The sequence below is a fragment of the Carettochelys insculpta genome, chromosome 7 (genome assembly GCF_033958435.1).
Source record: "Carettochelys insculpta isolate YL-2023 chromosome 7, ASM3395843v1, whole genome shotgun sequence".
NCBI classification, from domain to species: domain Eukaryota; kingdom Metazoa; phylum Chordata; order Testudines; family Carettochelyidae; genus Carettochelys; species Carettochelys insculpta.
In genome coordinates this window covers 43,341,013-43,360,121 of record NC_134143.1, presented here as the reverse complement: position 1 = coordinate 43,360,121, position 19,109 = coordinate 43,341,013, and positions in this window count along the sequence as shown.

Here is a 19,109-nt window from a genome sequence, read left to right as displayed (position 1 = left end):
TATTGTTAGTGGAGTGTTGTGTTTGTGATGCTTGACCACACATATCTAAGGCAGAGTCCCTGCCTGAAGAATTTACAGTCTCAGACATATACAATGCAATGAATTCAAATGTAGCTGGAGAAGAAGTTGGTCAATGCCAAGATCAACACAGGAAAGATTACTGAAAGAAGTGAGAATTGAAGGAACAAAATGCATGGGGAAAAGAATGCTCTTCCAAACACAGAGTGGACCATGAAAGATGGCACAAAGCATAATCCTACAAACCCTCAGATGCAAAATTTTTCATATATGCTATATTAACTGTAGGCATGTAAACCGTGTCTATTTATCTCTGGAATATTTTGTGCCACCTTATTCAGTATTACATGATTTTAGGCCTAGCACGGAGGGGAGGGGGAACAATGCAGCAGCGCAGCCAGGCTGTAGTAGAGCCAGCCAATTGCTCGAGGGCCAGGGGAGTGGAGGTGCTATCTGGTGCTGCAGGAGGCAGTAGGTCAGGGGTCAGCCTGATGTGGTTGGGGAGGGTGTTCCTGGGGCTTCTTTGATCATAGGGACCCATCAAGGCTTTTCCTTTCACCAAGGGAGGGCTCTGGCATGCAGGGGCAGGGATGGAGGTCTTGACTCCACAAAGCAGGATTTCACTGTATACCCCTGGTAGGACCTTTAGATGTTATGATGGGTGTTGATTAGGATAGCGATAGGTTTTTTTATCTGTTGTTCTGGCAGAGGGTGGTGCTTTTTTGAGTTGGTGTGCCCTGGTCTGTAGGAGCTCAGTTCTGATGGAGGAGGAGATGGAGCTTGGAGAGGTTTGAGAGCTGTTTCAAGGGAGTCTTTGTCACAACCAGATGAAACAATTAGAAAAATTAAAAGCAGTAAAGTGGGGTAGGTACTCACCCAATAATGAACAGACATGTATCCAACATTTTGTATGCAAGCCATCATTCAGATTATTTTTCTGGTCAAGAAATAATTCACTGCAATGCTAAAACAAATTCACTAGTTGTGAATATGAGACACTAGTCTTTATTAATAAAAAGATGGGGATTCTGAATAGTACACTAAGAACATACAAGGAGATATACAGTGATATCGAAATATAAAGTAGAGAAGAAAAAATGGTAAACTATTCATTGTGAACTCTGAAGACTACCAAATGAGCTAACCTGCTCTAAGAAAGTTAATTTTTCATAAGTGATCACAGATGATCGACGCTTGAATTGATCAGCTCTTTTTGAGGTTAAAAAACTGTCCCAAGCTTTAAAACAGAACAAACAAACAACAATATATCTTGAGGTGTTCTTTGCATTCTTAAGTGTGAATACTTGTTAGAAGAATCATCATAAAAGAATTATCAGTGCATACAAGAGTACAGTACATGTCTGTGATGCTCGGTCTTGTTTGTATTTGTACATTTTTTGCTATATTTTGTCCTGAATACACAAATTGTAGCATGATCAAATGTGTTCCCATGCAGATTCTGCAATACATTAATATTTAACATTCATTAGATTTACACAGCGTTGCTTGGGTCCTTTAGGGCACAGGGCTAGGAATATAGGGGTTCAGGAGTCAGGGCAGGGCGTTGAGGATGTGGGGCACACAAGGGCAGGGGGCTGGGAATGTGGGAAGGTGCTGGAGTCAGGGTTGGGGGTGAGGAGGGAATTGCAGGGGCCAAGGCGGTGGGTGGAGATGCAGGAGTCAGGGAAAGGCATTGGGAGACTCCGGGGTTGCACTGCCTGACTGCTCCCTGGGGCTGGCCTAGGCAGCATGGGCTGCACTGCCCAGTCACCAGCTGCTCCCTAGAGCTGGCCCAGAGCGCTGGGGGCCATACCGCCTGACCACTAGCTGCTCTGGGGCTGTCAAGGTGGCAAGGAACTCTTCCCCAGGGCAGCGGGGGTTGTGCTGCCCAGGCAGCAGCTGTTCCATGGCTCTCCAGAGCTAGTGGGGCATTGGGGACCCACTTGCTTACTTCCCTCCTGTGAAGTATCGGAGGGGTAGCCGTGTTAGTCTGGATCTGTAACAGCAACGAAGGGTCCTGTGGCACCTTATAGACTAACAGAAAAGTTTGGAGCATGAGCTTTCGTGAGCACAGACTCATTTCATCAGATGCTCCTGAGCATCTGAAGAAGTGAGTCTGTGCTCACGAAAGCTCATGCTCCAAACTTTTCTGTTAGTCTATAAGGTGCCACAGGACCCTTCGTTGCTGTTCCCTCCTGTGGTCATTCTGAAGTACAACTCTCCCTACTGTCAGAGCCCCCCTTGCCATAGCTCCTCAATCTGAGCTGCTGGAGATGGTTGGCCAGTCCAGCCATGGGTTTTTCTTTTCTAGGTAGAGTCCTTAAGATATTACCCAAAAGATTTACTAAGTGATACCAGCCGCTCCCTCCAGGTCTGCAGAGGTGTCAAAAACACCTCCAAGACAAAGGTTTCAAAGGCTGACTGAAAAACTAATTGAATCAGAATGGACACTTGATCACTTCCCATCACCAGGAGATCATCAAGCAATAAGACCAATGTGTATACCAGATCAGTACATCTCTCTACAACCTGCTCAACAAACAATAACCAGCTGAATGCAAAGAGCCAGAAATAATACCAATTCCCCATATACACTGATGTTAACATCAAATTCTGATAGTTCCAATGTCGTGTCAACACCATAATGTTTTGTTTAGGGTTTGGCAAACGGTGCTTCTGAAACAGAGCCTCTAGTGTTCTCCTAGCAAAAAGTGACAGTGACAGCCTGAGAATCTTGAAATTTAAATATGACTCTGAAAATGTCTGGATACCTGGAGATCATAGACTAAATGTGGCAGAGCTAGCTCAGTTCTTTATTCTTCTACAGATAAGTTGAATTTGACCCACTTTCCCGTGTGGCATCTTTCAAATGGGACATTAAAATCCAAAGTGCCCCACGCAGACAGGAAGGATCACACAGCACTTTGTGTAAGAATACTTGCTTCAATATCCTCGGCCAATACTTCCCTTCTTCCAATGTTATGCAGCATTCTGGGGACTGGCTGATTCACCTTCTTCTGCAGAAGTGGCTACATTTATTTAGTGTGAGATATTTATTCCTTGTAGAGTGATTTAGAGTAAAGATACTATGTAAATAAAACATTTTATCATATTATGCCATGTATCTGAAATATCAAATAAGCAAGATTTCATATTTCAAACATATATCATAGCCTTTATATTTTTTATATGTTTTATACCTGGCCCTGCAGATTTCCAAGACCAGCATCTGATGAAGTGAGTCTGTGCTCATGAAAGCTCATGCTCAGAACTTTTCTGTTAGTCTACAAGGTGCCACAGGACCCTTTGTTGCTGTAACCTTTATATTGTAACCTGACAGGAGCAAAATGGCAGTAGTAAAATGTTTGTAATGAGACATCAAAAAGAGTTGACAATAGCAAAAACGAATGGAGAGGAAAAAGTCATATCTTGAGGGATGCCAAACCATCAGGATTTCCACACCATCAGAAGCCAGACTGAAGGAGTTTTACTGTATTTTAAAAAGTAATTTGAAAGCAATTGAAACCAGCCATCTGTATGACTACTTGATACAGATTCCGTGCTTTATATAAATCACTTTTGAATGTTCCGGCGCTGCCTTTTTAAATACACATACTCTGCCTAAATGTTTTAGATATGCTTATTGTTAAAACTCTTGCCACTCCAAAAATAATAATAATAATGGAACTTTTTTTCGCCATTTTATAGCACAATATAAAATAACACTTTCTTTATATGTCTGTCTCCCTCTGGAAATAGAAATGTTCTGTTGAACTCTTATATTAAATAGACAAGGTGAGTGAGGTAATATCTTTTATTGGACCAACTTCTGCTGGTTAGACAGACAAGTTTTAAAGGTTATATAGAGCTCTTCTTCAAGTCTGGGAAAAGTACTCAGTGTCATCGATAAATACAAGCCCCATTTCACTGAGACTAGTGAGCCATATTCTGCTCTCATTTACACATTAACAATCTCCTGAAAGCTAATGGGTTACATGGTTATAACAGAGGACCAAATATGGTAGTGTAAATATGGTCATATTATCCTCTCTTGGTCGTCACTTGATAATAAGTAGGATGTCTTCCTGTCACCCTCCTATTTTTGAATCTACTGATGGCTGATCAGCCCAATTCTGGAGCCGCAGATCTTATCACAGAAGGGACAGGTGTCAGCTGTTGGAGGGACGCCAGGCAGTTTCTGATGCTCTTTTCTTCTATGTTGTCTGTCTGTTCACATATTTCACATGCAATGTTCCTTAATTTTTTCATCCATGTGCAGAATAAATGTTATGTGCACCAAGGCATGTCTGGATGTCCAACACAAGTAGAAACATGCTACTGGCTCTGACACTGTGGTGACCCTACTAATCAGCTGGGTGGCATTTCAGCCTCGCCTGGGTGGCCGCCCAAGTGCACAGCTTACAGGGAACAATGGTCACATGTGCTCTATATACATTCCATATCCTTATGTATTGGAAGAATCTCAGACACATTGGACACACCCGTCAAATGCTCTCTCCATAGCCTTCATCACCTTCTTAGCTAGCCACCTCCCAGATACTGCACTGCATTTATAAAGAGTTAGCATAGGCGTTTCCTAACAAATGTCAATGTATATGTTGTCAGAAGTATGGGGAAGCAACACTTGGAGTAAAATTTTCCCTGAGACCAATGGCAGAAATGTCTCATCTTCAAATGCTTCCATGTGTCAAATGGGAATTTGTGGCCTTGTCCATGTTGGGAAGTTACTGAGCTGTAACTTTCTCACTCAAGGGTGTGAAAAACACCCCTCAGCACAGCAAGTTACAGTGCTGTAAAGTGAGAGTATACATGGGCTCCCAGCCCTAGGAGCTGGGCTCCCAGCTCTGCTAGCTACTCCCTTTAGTCAGGTGGTTTACAGAGAGTGGTAGCCAGCAGCGGCGCTTTGATGTTTTAAGTGTAGAGGTAGCCTATTTCCTAAAGTGAAATCCTGGCCCAATTTGTGTTAATGCCTCAAACTTCATTGGCATCAATGGAACTATCTGAGAAACCAAACTTTGTGGAATCCCATGTATGCCTTAGCCATGAAAACGTGTGTTTTGCAGTCTTTGTGTCTCAGGCTGATATTCTACAGTCCATTCAGCAGAAGGATATGCCGACCAACTCCATGTCCTTGTAGCAATTAGGAAAAAGGTCCCTTGAACCAAGACCAAAAGGGTGGCTGTATTTCATTTGAACACTGACTATATGCAGGTCAAATCTTGGCCTCTAAACTTTTCCAGCCCCCACAGATCTGAACACAGTGATGATGTGTATCCTACAAATGCTGTAAATAATGAGAAAAGCCTTTAAAACCCAGCCAGAGAAGGTTTGAAATTAGTTCCACAGATCTGTTTGTGCACAGAGATCCTTAAACTATGGGATGAGCAGCAAACCTTAAGGAGGACGATTACCCTTGGTAGACTAAAGAAAGAAAGAAAACACATACACACAATTGACAAATGCCCGCCTGAACATCCTGAGTACTGCTGGTTTTTTTTAGTGAGGCTGGCGTTCACTCTCCCCACTAGAATGGGAGAATAGAATTATAGACAAGCATGGAAAACTTAAAGTCATCCTCTAAATTTAAGCCATAACAGATGAAATAGCAGAACTACATAAGTCTTTGAAAACCCCAGCCTGTTTTTGGGCAACTTGTTGAACAATTCTGTGCTTCAGTTTATCTATCTGTAAAACCTAACGCATTTTCATTTCACAGTGGTGTTGTAAGACGTTAGTGGTTGTAAAGTACTCTGAAATCCCTTAATGAAGGGTCCTACAATTGGCAAGTAACTGCTTTTGCTGAGATATATACCCTGGATTCTGTAATTTCCACTCAGCTCATCTGATGAAGTGGATCTTAGCCACAAAAGCATGTGACCTAATAAATTTGTTAGTCCCTAAAGGTGCCACGAGACAGCTTGTTGCTTTTAAAGTTACAAACTAACATAGCTACCCTTCTGTGCCTAAAGTACTTCTTTATCTTGTTCTGTATACAGACTCAAAAACTGATGTCCGTGCAAGAATCAGATATAACTGACCGCATTGTACCCTCAGACACACATACATACATACATCTTTGCAAACCACATAGATGACCGGTGAGAGGGATACAAACCAATCACCTATTACTGCTCATAGTAACCTTGGTTCCTGTCCTGTCCTTTCAGTGGCACTTAAACCTAATGGTGAAAATATATTGTCATTAGCAGGATAATGCAGATTAACTAATACACATTCTTTCCCCTCATGCATCATTGTGCTTCCCCAGACTTGTTACTTCACCACATACTGAATTTTAGGTAAGTGTCCCAGAACATGCCCTGAAAAACCTCTAGTTAGTTCATGGAGCACTGGGACAGAGCTCTCCCATGCGTTATATAAAGCATCTCTGTGAGGAAAGTCGCTAATTATGCTGGTAGCAGCCACGTTTACACTGGCACTTTACAGCACTGTAACTTACTGCACAGAGCAAGAGGGCAACCCCCGAGCCAAAAAGTTGCAGCGCAATAAATTGTCTTAGTAGATTTAGCCTAAGTCCACTCCACAGAACAGCTTGGGCAGATGGAACAGCACAGTTGCAGGCTTTCCCATGACACCTGGCAATTTCCCCTTGTCCTTGATTTAGAGTAACCACTCACCAAGGCAATGTCTATTTCCATGCCCATTCGCTGGCTGGCATCTTTCTGCAAGACAACGAGTAGCAATGATGATGGATGTTTTTGTGATGATACAGACTTTGTGTCCTCAAGGAACTAAACTGAGATTAAACCCTTTGCACAGACCCATCAGTTAATAACCATTTCCAGTCACCATAAAACAAGGACAAATTCAATTTGGGGACCTAATGGGGAAAAATACTTTATACCCCCTTACCAATACCTTTGTGAGGCCCATTGTCTCCTTACTAGTTATTTCAAAAGATACATCTGAGATATCTGGTGCCAGGCTGGCTGGTAATTGTGCCCCCTAGGCATTAGAATTCACTGCCTAATGACAGCAAATCAGTTGTTTGGTGGTTACTTCATTAGAAAGCAGACTGAATAATGACATTTTTGTTTTGCAAGCTCTTTAATTAATCTGAGGTATGTATGCTATTATTTGACTTCTGTGTCCCAAGAGGCTTTTTATGTAGTGTTCCAACATGCATATTGTATTATTTCCCTTTAAAAAAAACAGTTGAATAGGACATTGACTTGTTCGTTGTTTTTTTTAAATGAAGTAAACTTGTGTGGGAAAAATTCTATACTTAAAATCAAGTGGTAGCGCATACTGTCATCTACTCGGTGGAGTAGCCATGTTAAGTCTATAGCATCACAACTAACAAGCAGTCCCATAGCATATTAGAGACTAACAAATTTATTTGTTAGTCATGAGCTTTCATAGGTAAGACCCACTCCATTCACCTGAAGATGAAAGCACTAATAAATTCGTTAGTCTCTAAGGTGCAAGAAACTGCTTATTATTTGTCACATACTCAGTAATTCATAGCATAGTTTTCAGCCTGAAAGATGTGGAGCAAGAGAGAACAGGGAAATTTGTTCTTTTAGCTAAAAACTCTGCTCTTGATTTTCCCCGTAAAGATGAAAGTCCCAATCAGATAAAAGAGATCAGTAAAACTTCTACATAGTACTGATGAAGTGGGTCTTTGCCCATGAAAGCTTATGCTCCAAAATTTATGTTCATTTATAAGGTGTCACGTGACTTCTTGCAGCTTTCAAAGATACAGACTAACACACCTGCCTCTCTGATACATAGTAACAATCACAGACAGCACTGTTGGATTTATATCCAAGAGATTTTTACACAAAGACCATTAATTGCCAGATGACAGCAATCTTGTTAAGATTCTTCTATGTATAGCCAGTCAATTCCCTTGAGAGAATAAATTCATGAATACATCAGGAAATATCAACAGCATATACATTGGGGGAAGGCAAAGATGTAGATAACACCAAGAAAATATACACATTGATATCCCAGGCTGCTTGATGAGGCCCCATATTGTCATTAATATGACAGACACTGCATTTTTTAAAAAAACTAATTGTTTTTTGCCTTCAGCTATAAGTCAGCTTTCTTATTACCTTTTCAGAAAACTCCTTCTTGTAGATCAGTGCAAGAGTCAAGCTGGTTTTGACCCATGATAATGTGTTCTGATTTTACAAACATAAATTGGTTATCTACGTGTAGAAGGAGCAAAGAAGTAGGAGCAAGGAAAATAGGGGGTTCAAACCCCACCTGAGTCATTTACAGTGTACCCTTAGGGAATTCACTTGACCTGCCTGTTGTTACTCACTAAACTCCTCTGGAAACTGGATACAAACTGGCTGTCAGAGAATATCAGATGCTTCTCCTGAGATTCTCTGAATTAATGAATTCCAATAAAAATAATGGTTTATATATACACATAAGAATCAAATAAAAGTGCAAGATAAATCTGTTTCTTTAATGGAAGGGTTTAGCTGATGCTAAAAGGTGGTCTTTATGCCCCAGCGTAAAGAAACTAACAAAAAATGCTATATGTATTTTTGCAGTGAAGTCAGTCCCAGGATAATAGACAGGGTGGGTGACATATCATCTTTTATTGGACCAACTTCTGTTGGGAGAGAGTTGTTAAACTTTTTTAAGCTTACATACAGTACATTCCTCAGCCCTGAAAGAGAAGTGTGTGTAAACTTGAAAGCATGTCTCTTTCACCAGCAGAAGTTGTTTTGATAGAAGATTCACTTACTTTGTACCCTAAAGAAGTGTCTATTTTATGGTAGGAGGAAATAATGGCACACAGGAGTAACTAAATCAACTTGCTGCACTCAAGTGACTTCCGCTCCTGCGCTGAACCTTCCTGACACTCATCCTAAACCAGAAACTCATATTTCAGCAGCATTATGCTGCAGAGAACTCCCCTGCACCCAGGGAATCCCCAGCTAGGGAGATCTGACTGATTTCTAATCTCTTTGTGCTAACAAAGTACTTTGTTCAGTCAAGGGCTTAATTTTCTTGAAGTATTTGCAATAAGGATTCCTTGTATTCTTTATTAAGGTTGCATTTGAAAAGACACTCCAGAAAGACAAAAAAAATTGTTGTTCACTTGCTAGTGTAGACACTGTCTTAGCAGCACAGAACCATAAGGTTAGAAGAGATGTCAGTCATCTAATCTGCCCTTATATCAGAATTGACCTTTCCTTCTACAGTTTGAAGAAACTCAGCAACTTTGAACATGGGATGCTGCCTTCAGGGCGTTGGGGAAATTTTGCATGAAAGATGTGTTTCCTTCTTCAAACCACAGCATAATCCTGCAGAAAAACACAACTTCCCCATCTGGAACAGACTAGATACAGAGGTATGAAAAATATTAGTCTATGAGCCAGCAGGTTGTAGCACAGAAAAGTTGACATCCTCCTTAGAAAGGATCTTGGTAGATAATCGCTGGGCCTGCTCAGAAGTTATTTTCCAGTTAAACAGAGCTTTTTCCAACCAATTTATTTGTCAATATGCTCATGGAGCTTCCCTCTCAGTGATGCGTAGGTGGAATCTGGGCACTCCAACACCTCTCCTCCCACATTTGGCCAGTACATCTGAGCCAGGTTGGATAGTGTCAGTGCTTACCACTGGTTTAAGTCAGTTGCCACAACCACCACCACCTCCACAGACAAGGGGGAAGCAGGAACAGAATTATGCCTCATACAGTCTGAGGCCCATTGTCTCAAAGGGCTAATATTGGTGGAACTTATGCATTGCTCTTTGTTCCAGGTGTGCCAATTTAGCCGATGGCCTATTTTAAAGTTCAGCCATTCCTGTGCTGTGTCAGAAGATGGGCAACAATAATTATGATGGGAGGGTGGCTGGTTTTCAGCCATACAGGACTCAGTAATGGCTGCATGACTTTCCCCCAAACTTTCTTATAATAGTTGTCTTTGAGCAAAGATGACAGATGAAACATTTAATACAAAAGAAGAATTATTTTAGAAAACTCTGAATAAATGAAAGCAATAGGCTATAACAAACTGTTTTACAACTTTAAATACTGTATAGTTTTTGCTACCAAGCAGATATGTAATATATAAAGGAAAGCACCTAATTTCCTTGTGCACTAATGGCAGTATATATGGAGGTATGTAAATATGACATAGAAATGCTAATGGTAATCCCGTGTATTATACAGATGGAATAATCAGAAAAGTTAAAATTTACAGCAAGTAAAAAACAGTCTGAATTGCCATTTTAATACAATAAGGCAGCCCCTCAATAGATGTGAGGGATCCATTGCCATGTACCCTCACGTAACCCAAATTTCACATAAGTCAAGGGCAGTTTTTTCCCTGGCAGAATCATGTTCCACAGCCTGGGAGTGGCAGGAGCACCTTTTGAAAGGTAACTCCTGGAGTTGGGTCAGGGGGACAGTTAGGCCTGACAGTCGGTTGGGGCCATGCAAGGGAGGTAGGGGGGGCAAAGCCTTGAGGGGGTTAAGGCTGCAGTGGGGACAGGTGGGTGGAACTGAGTCGGAGTCACATGTGGGGGGTGGGGGGGGGTGGCGGTTGAACCAGGGGTGGCAGGAGTTGAGCCAGAGCCACACATGGGGGTTGTGAGCTGGAATCCTGCTCAGGTGGTAAGCTGGGCTGGGGCAGGCAGGGGAGGTGAACTGGGAAGAGAGAATGGAACTGGAGCCGTGTGCGGAGGGGTTTGAACCAGGGCTGGAGCCACACAAGAGGGGTGGTGAGCTGGAGCCAGAGCCGGACACATGTGGTGAGCTGGGCTCGGGGGGGCTGACAGGGCCACAGGGGGACTGTGAGGGTTGAGCCAGGGCCGGGGCAGCGGGATTTTGAGTTGCGCTTAACTCGCATTTCGGGGGTTTACTGTATTTCTGGTTTTAGCCAAATGGAAGCACGGCCATCATAGCTCTGTGTCAAAGAGGCTCCCTTAATCTCCTTTTAGATGGGTTCTTTCCCACCTGACTCTACATCTGGGCAGGACTAAGGCAAGACACCCCATTCTTTATAGGGTTTTTCCCTCATACAAGTCCATGTCTTTCACTTTATCAGGACTTTTTCAATCACTCAGCCTTTCAAACAACCAAACAGTTCCCAACATTTTCAGCAGGTCCTTCTGGGTGTGACCTCATCTGGGTGTTGCCTTGCATGCTGATGGCCCAAAGGTGTTGGTCTCTTGGGAAAGTCCTTATCCAATCTTCATCAAAAAAGGGGTGCCTGCCTCCTACTTTGAGATAGTCAATCTGCCTTGTTTTGGTTTTCCCCAAGTCCTGGTCTCCACCTCTGATACTCTAGGTATTGAAGATCCTTTCATGCCCATTCTTTCTCTCACTCACATGCACAGGCACACATTTACATAATTGCAGCCTGGCAAGAACAAAGAATGTGTGTTACAATTTACCATATGACAGAGTGAACAGAGTAAAAGAGCACCTGTATGCTACCTAGCAGAAAGTCTTAACAGAGTATATAATAGTATAACAAAACGCTACAAAACTGTAAGTCTACATTATCTGTGATAAGTCTACACCACCAGCTGCTCAGCGCTCACCAGTTTTGCCCCAGGGGTGCTCCAGCCGCAGAGATCCCACAGAACTGGCACCTAGGATGGGAGTTGTGCTTTAGTATATGAAGTGCTATAGAACACAAAGTACTCCAAAAGTTAAGTCCTAGGCATCCCAAACTGGATTCTCCCCATGCCCCACACTTTAATAATGGAAACTTCTCTCTGCCTCCATTCCATATCTGTGAAATGGGAATAATATCACCCCTTCCCCTCATATAGGTGTGAAGATTATTAATTGTTATGGAGTGCTCAGGTCCTACAATGATAAGTGTTGTAAAAACAGTATAAGGAAATTAACAATTCCATTTTCATAGTAGGGTTTGAATATTGTGCCATAAATTCCCTGTAAGATGAGCGCTTGAGAGGCCATGCAGGAGAGGGTCAAATGCCACCCAGCTGAGTAGCAGAGCAGCCACAGATGGCAGCATGTATTTCTAGTGGTGGTGCACATCCACACATGCTTTGGTGCACATAAAATGTATTCTGCACAGCAATGGAAATAATTAGACTGAACATTAGACAGGAGCCACACATTGAACAATGAGGAGAATACAAACTATTGAGTATCTGCTCATTTAATATGCCTCATCTAGTCCATGCACTTACTGATGCAAGAGTTGAGGGGAGAAGAGATGATCATGTGGTTAGAACTGTATCATAATACAGATACACAATTAACTCTGCAGAGTCAAATTTAATTTTGGCCTTTTTTAAACTTGAGTGTTTAATTCTATTAACTTAATGTTCTTTTGTTGTGTGTGTAAAATGTATATTTACATAACTTAGTATTTTGCTAGTCTTTAAAGTGCTACTTGACTGCTTTTTTGTTTTGATAACTTAGTAGTAGGGTGTGGTTTATTTAGCATTTTCCTCTAAGATTTGCCATGTTTATCTCCCATTTGCACTCCAGCACAGAAGAGCTTGATCCTGTGAAATGTTCATAAATTTTCCCTCAGAAAGGCATCAGAGTCAGGTCTCCTTGGCCCAAGGAAAAGCAGTAAATTTGGGAGTTCAAGGTCAAACCTTCCCTTCATTACTCCCCATTCCAAACATCTCTGTTTCATTTTTGTTTCTCTCCCCTATTGCCCTTTCCTCTAGTTAAGGCTTCCTGCATCCTTTCTACTCTCTTGTTGCACTTTTCTTGTGTATGCCTGTATATATATTGGCTACATGGCTTTTTCCCCCTTCTTCTCAATTGTCTTTGATTCTGGATCATGATTTTCTGTTTGTTTTGTTGCTTGTCTGGACCTTTTCCCTCTGTCACTGTTTATTTATATCTTTATTCATTTCAGTCAGAATGAAGTCTAGCCAGAAGGTTATGAATGTCAGAAGTGACAGCAGTGAGGATGAAAGTGATCATGAAATACCCATTCCATGATTCCAAGGAAAGGAAAAACTGACAGAAGCAGAATAAGGACAGTGTGTTTTAAATGGTAGCTCTTTATTTTAAGAAAAAAGAGTGGTAGGCAAGGTCCTACAGGAAGAAAAATTCAAAGGGAAAAAGGAGTGCAGGAGACCTGGGGGTTTCCTCAAACAATATTGTTATGATCTGGATGGGTGAAACCTTGTGATGGCAAACATAAGCCCTACTTAGGGCAAAAGGGTGTATGGCTGAGTATTGTTTTGGGGAGGTGGGGTGAGCTTGGGAGAGGACTCAGATCCGGAGGTCACTGACAACAGGGAAAGAAGAAGCAAAAAGAGGCCAGGCAGGCTCCTGTAACCTATAGGAGCCTAGAAGAAGTTAACCGCTCCTTCATTATTGGTTACTTCTGCACTCACATGCAGACACACAGCATTTTGTTCAGTTACAAAGAATGTTTAAAACTGTATAAAAAATACCTGATCACCACCAAGTTCTTCCTGGAATATCTCTAGGAGACCCCAGACTGCTTAATTGCTCTTCTCAAGAGGGGCAGCAATATCAAAAGGCACAACAGCAAGCTATTTCCATGCAAAAGAAAAAGAGGACAATACAGCTCCATCAGAAGTTCTTTAGTGACCAGGAAAAAAAAAAATCTAAAATTTAAAACAAAAAACTGGAAACATGCAGAAATTGCTAAAGAGGAATAAAAAAAATAGCATAGGCATGCAGGGATAAAAGGTAGGGATTTATGGTCCAGATTAAAATGACTGCAAGGTGGGTGCATGACTGGTTGAAAGACCTCAACGGATAGCTAGCAATAGGTTGCTGTCAAACTGTATGCACATATGTAGTGGAATCTTGCTAGGATCTGTCTTGAGTCCAGTGTGTTAATTAATGAGTCAGGTAGTAGACTGGAGAGTCTGCTCATAAAATCTGCAGGTAACTCCTACCATGGTGGGGTTGCTAGCACTTGGGAGAACAGGGTTCGGTTTTGAAATTAGCTTTGACAAATTGGAGGCCTGATCTGAATCAACAAGTACAAAGTACTACACTGAGGAAATTTTTAACAAAACCAAATACATTGGAGTGTAAGTGGTTAGGAGGTAGTACTGCTGAGATTACATAATATCAAACTGAATGTGTGTCAAATGTGGTGCAGTTGTGAAAAAGATTAGCATAATTAACAGAATTGTCACATGGCAAATATGATGGGTTTGGCACCACTCTCTAAAGAGAGAGAGAGAGAAAAAAACTGCGGAGAGCCCAGAAGAGAGCAACAAAAATGCTCAATGGATTAGAAAACCACCTATGAGCAAAGGCTAAAAACCTGGGGATGTTTACTCTTGAAATCAAAGACTGAGGAGGGATCTCATTATCTCCATGTCTACTGAAAGTGAGACAAGTGATCACTAGCCTCTTTATAACAGCCCTTAGCATATTTGAAGAATAAGAAATAGTGGGCTTAACATGACACAAGATAGATTATTAGGAACTAGATGTCAGGATAGTGACAGAGAGAACACAGACTAACACAGCTATCTATCAAAACAAAAACAAAAAAAAAAAGCAGTCACATAGCACTTAAAAGGCTAACAAAATAATTTATTAGGTGATGAGCTTTTGTGGGACAGACCCACTTCTTCAGATAAGAGCCATACCAGAACAGACTCCAAATGTCGGGATAGTTAAGCTCTTGAATAAGTTTCCAAGGTAGAGTGCAGAGTCCTCATCACTGAAGGCTTTTAAGAAGAGGTTAGACAAACCATGGTCAAGGGTGGCCTGGGTATACCTGATCCTATCTGCAGAGGGATGGACTAGTGACTCTTTAGATACCTTCCAAACCTACATTTCTATTTTCTACAGGGAACTTGCAGGCAGCACTTGAAAAATAAGTAGGCTCAAGAACTCTGAACAATAGCAGTTGCACAGCCAGCAGGAAGCATAAAAATGTAGCTTCCTGTGTTAAAAATGTATTTGCTTTGACTTATTTCAGCTTTGGTCAGGAAGACAGACCAACAAATCTGGGGGCTGAAGAATTACTCTTCCTTTCTCCTACAGATATTGCTTCAGTATTTAATCAACTAAAATATAACTGGTGTCAGAGACTGTGCTCTCAGTAATGGCAACAGGACTAGAAGGTTACATAGAATGTAAGCTTTTTGAAGAGTTGACCTGTGCTCCCTGTAGGGTGAGCACTTCAGCAGCCATCCAAGAGAAATTCAGATGCCACCCAGCTGATTAGCCAAGCACCCACAACGTATGTTTCTATGGGGTAGTGCACATCTGCACAGGACAATTTATTCTGCCCAAGGATGGAAAAAATTAAAGGGAATATTGTTAGAGACTGCCTTTTTTTTTTTTTGCACACCTATATCTAGCACAGGGGAATACTGATGCAAGGCTTGGGCTCCTAGGTGCCACCACAATGCATATAGAAATTAAAATGGAGGGTAAAGTTTTCAAAAGAACCAAAATGGGCTTCAGTGGTTCAGAGTCCCTTTCCAAAGTGACTTGGTTACTTAGAACCCCAAGTGCCTCTGGTGTTTCAGTAGACATAGGATCTCAAGAGCTTCAGGCACTGAGGCTCTCGAAGTATTCAGTCTTGAACCTTAAGATGTGGCAAATCTGAGGCATGGCAGAGTTCTTGTTTGTATCCAGTAATTCTCCAACTCCTCTTCCAAGTTCCTTTGGGGCTTAGATTTCTTCAGGAGTGCAATAGAATGGTCATGTTTGAAAACCAGGTTGTTAATCCTTTCTTTTAAGCACCCTTTCACAAAGGATCAATGTACATTTGGCTTGTGTACTCCTACCTTCCAGAGGGCTTTCAATGAACTAACAGAGCAATGGCATTTCCTCAAAAAGTGCTTGGGTTTAAAAAAAGGTAAAAGTTTATGGCTTGAATTATTAAGAGCCTAAGGAAGTTAAGGGCACAACTCCAGCAGAGCCTCCGTGAAAGTTGGACGCCTAAATTCCTCAAAGTACTTTGGAAAACTAGGATGAACCCACAATCCAAAGGAAGTCAATGCTGTGTGCGGTTCCTAGGGCTCTACTGTCATGCACACAGATTCTTAGGTTCATCTAGTGCTCTCTAACTGGGTTAGGCTGGAATAAGGCGTTAACCAAAAAGGGGTCCCAGTAGTGAGTCTGCCTACAGCCCACCTGTCAGTACTGACATACAAACACACCACTCTGTCCTGTAGACCACAGAGGTTCAGTGGGGCACACTTCCCAGCTGAGAACTTGCTTTCAGAACTTCCTGGTCACTGGGCCAGAGCCCTTTTGGGGGTCCTTGGGCATCTTTGCCTCAGCCTTACACATCGCCCCTTTAGGCTCATGAGCTAGACAAACACCACGATACACAGTTAAGGGAACCTTTCCCTCCGACCACTTGTCAGGGTACTGGATTAAAAAAAATGGATATGGGTGATGAACAAATAAGATGTAGATAAATTTAACACAAACAATATTTTTTACTTACACAATTAGCAAACTGGTGCACTATGTTGCTAGAGCTATACTTATGCAGGTTTCTTCTTCATGGTACTGATAAGTATTCGCACACTACTCTAACTCATGAGTAGGCGGAGGGGCGGCACAGGGTGCTAAGTCCTCGGCACAAGCAACACTCAGCTCCTCCAGGGCATTGGGAGTCCCCCTCCTTGGGGGTTGCTGTTATGCTCCTTTATGTGATTTCTGATGTCACTACTTCCTCAGTTGATATATGCCTATACACCAACTATTTTTAACATATTTTCACTTTTTCCCTTATATGGGATATAGGAGGGGAAGGGTATTTTAATACATTTCACTTGGTCCCTTACTGGGCATGTGGAATGGGGAGGGCTCACCAGCCTTAGCTTGATTATCATATTCTTCAAGTCATGTGTTAGTAACTGCTCCTGCTCCTCCAGGCTCTGTGTTTGTTGCATACAGTCAAAGAGGCCCCCCCACTTCCCTTTTTCTTGTCTTTGAGACACTTCCCCATTTTCTTTAGCCAAGGTCAAAAATTGAGAGCCTGACCTATGCACCTGAGGTTGGCCATGCTGATATGGCCTAACCGACATTTGACAGTCAATGGCCATGATTTTCCAGTCTACACTGGCACATTGAAGAGGATGTGCATGTGAAAAGCACACAGAATGAAAATCTGTATCTCATGGAACAGTTTGAGGAAAAAAACACAAACAAACAGCAGCTGCTGTTAAAAGTAGGTATTTTTGGCCTAAAAAATATTTTGCAAATGCTCTCTGAAAGAGAGGCAACATATACTGATGTAACCAGTAGTTGGAAAAAAGACACGGACCAGTCAAGTTACCCCACGGGGACCCAAAAGGTCGGTTGCTACCGGGAGGGGGTGTCACAGCCCTCCCTCTATCCCAAAAGGCCTTGTTGCAGACCCCACAACAAACCCAGACGCTTGAGAGCGTGCTACCCCAGGGAACACCCCTGGAGCTATGGACTCGCTGTGAACCCACCCGGCAGAAGGAGCTGTTAGAGAAGACCAAGGCCCAAACAGATAAACTAACAAATTGGTTTTAGTCATAACAAGGTTAAACAAAACAACAAAGGTAACAAAGTAACTTATGCAATATGTAGCAGTGTTTACTTTAACTTACTATTGCATCCCTTATATTCATGCTGACTTTGTTGTGAGTACTCCTCGAATGAACACTTTATTGTACCGGAAGGCAAGAATCTGATAATTAGTTTAATATAGATGGGTATGGGGACCAAGGTGATTAGTTTATAGGAAAAAAATGGAGTACCCGGTGTCCATATCCCTTTCCACCGCCTGTGTTCTCTGCACAAGCTGGAGGATGTCGTCTCAGTAGTGGAGGGAATAGGTAGGTATAGCAGGAAATAAGAATAAGGGAGGCTTTTGCCTTCACCTTGCTTCGTGTTATAGCTATTTAGTATTAGCCCTATTATTATTATTAATTAAACTACTAACAATTAAACAATAATGATTAAATGCACTGGCAGCTGGGGAGTAGGCCTGGCCTCAAAAGGTCAGGCCCTTGGGTACTGCAGGATCCTCGTCAGGATGCCCACACTGCAAGGGAGCCACCCCCTGCTCCCCTACTTGGGGTCCCGATACCCCAGATGACAGCGTCTGTGTTTGTCTGGAAAAACAAGTTTTACGTGTCCTGAAGATCAGTATGGTTGTCATGTCTGGTGAGTTGAGTCGAAGTCGGTAGAGATGTCAAATCAGGTACGCAGCTAAGGCGGCGGTGTGAGCGCTGGTGCCGCAAGATGGCGGACCCTGGGTTGCACAGCCAGGTACGCAGTACCCTGCCGTAAGGCAGGGCCAGTTCGCCACCTGGCTGCTTGGCCACAGGGTCTGCTTGCTGCTCCTAGATACAAGCACGGCGATGGAGCTGGCACTGCTGGCGCCGCGGCAGCAGGTGAGGCCGCGAGTGATTTTAGCAGGAGCTCTTCACAAAGTCTTCGCCCAGCGGGCTAGCCTAAGGGTCCAGCGGATGCTGCTGAGGCAGCCACGCTCCCCTATATGGTCGCCGCTGTTATGTCAGCGAGCTCCCAGGGCCACAGAATGCTCTGCAGCACCTGCTTATATAGAGAGTTCTCATGCATGATTCATAAGGTGATTTAAATATTCGTGATTCTACCTGTGGTTCTCAACCAGGTGCTCTGGGGCTTAGAAGGTGCCAGAAACTCACCTCCGCCCAATCAGAGGCCTGGAATTTAAATCCTTGATCATGAATTATTCATGAGTTCAGGTTACTGGGGAAACCAACTGACCCAAAGTGACCATTGGTGCTGCAGCCAAAGACACTTTAGATTTCTCATGTGCCTGCACTGATTTCATCTAGCCAAAGGCTTGTATCCCCTGGCCCATGGGGACGATTATGCCCAGGGGATGTTAAAAATCCCTGATATATGTATAAAAATAAAATACCTGTTTATAAAGAAAAGAACTCCTCCTGACCTCAGATAAATCCTACCTTAAAGTTTCATTTCATGACAAGGATTTCCCATACAGCTGGGAACTAAGATAAAGGAAGAATCTAAAGTGTAGCCACTGTAGATTAGTTGAAGCACACAAATTAAATTTGGCACGTTTCAGTCAATTACTACTAGTTCTAAATACTCATTTTTATAACAAGATTTACCTTGCCTTGCTCACGTCCTTCAG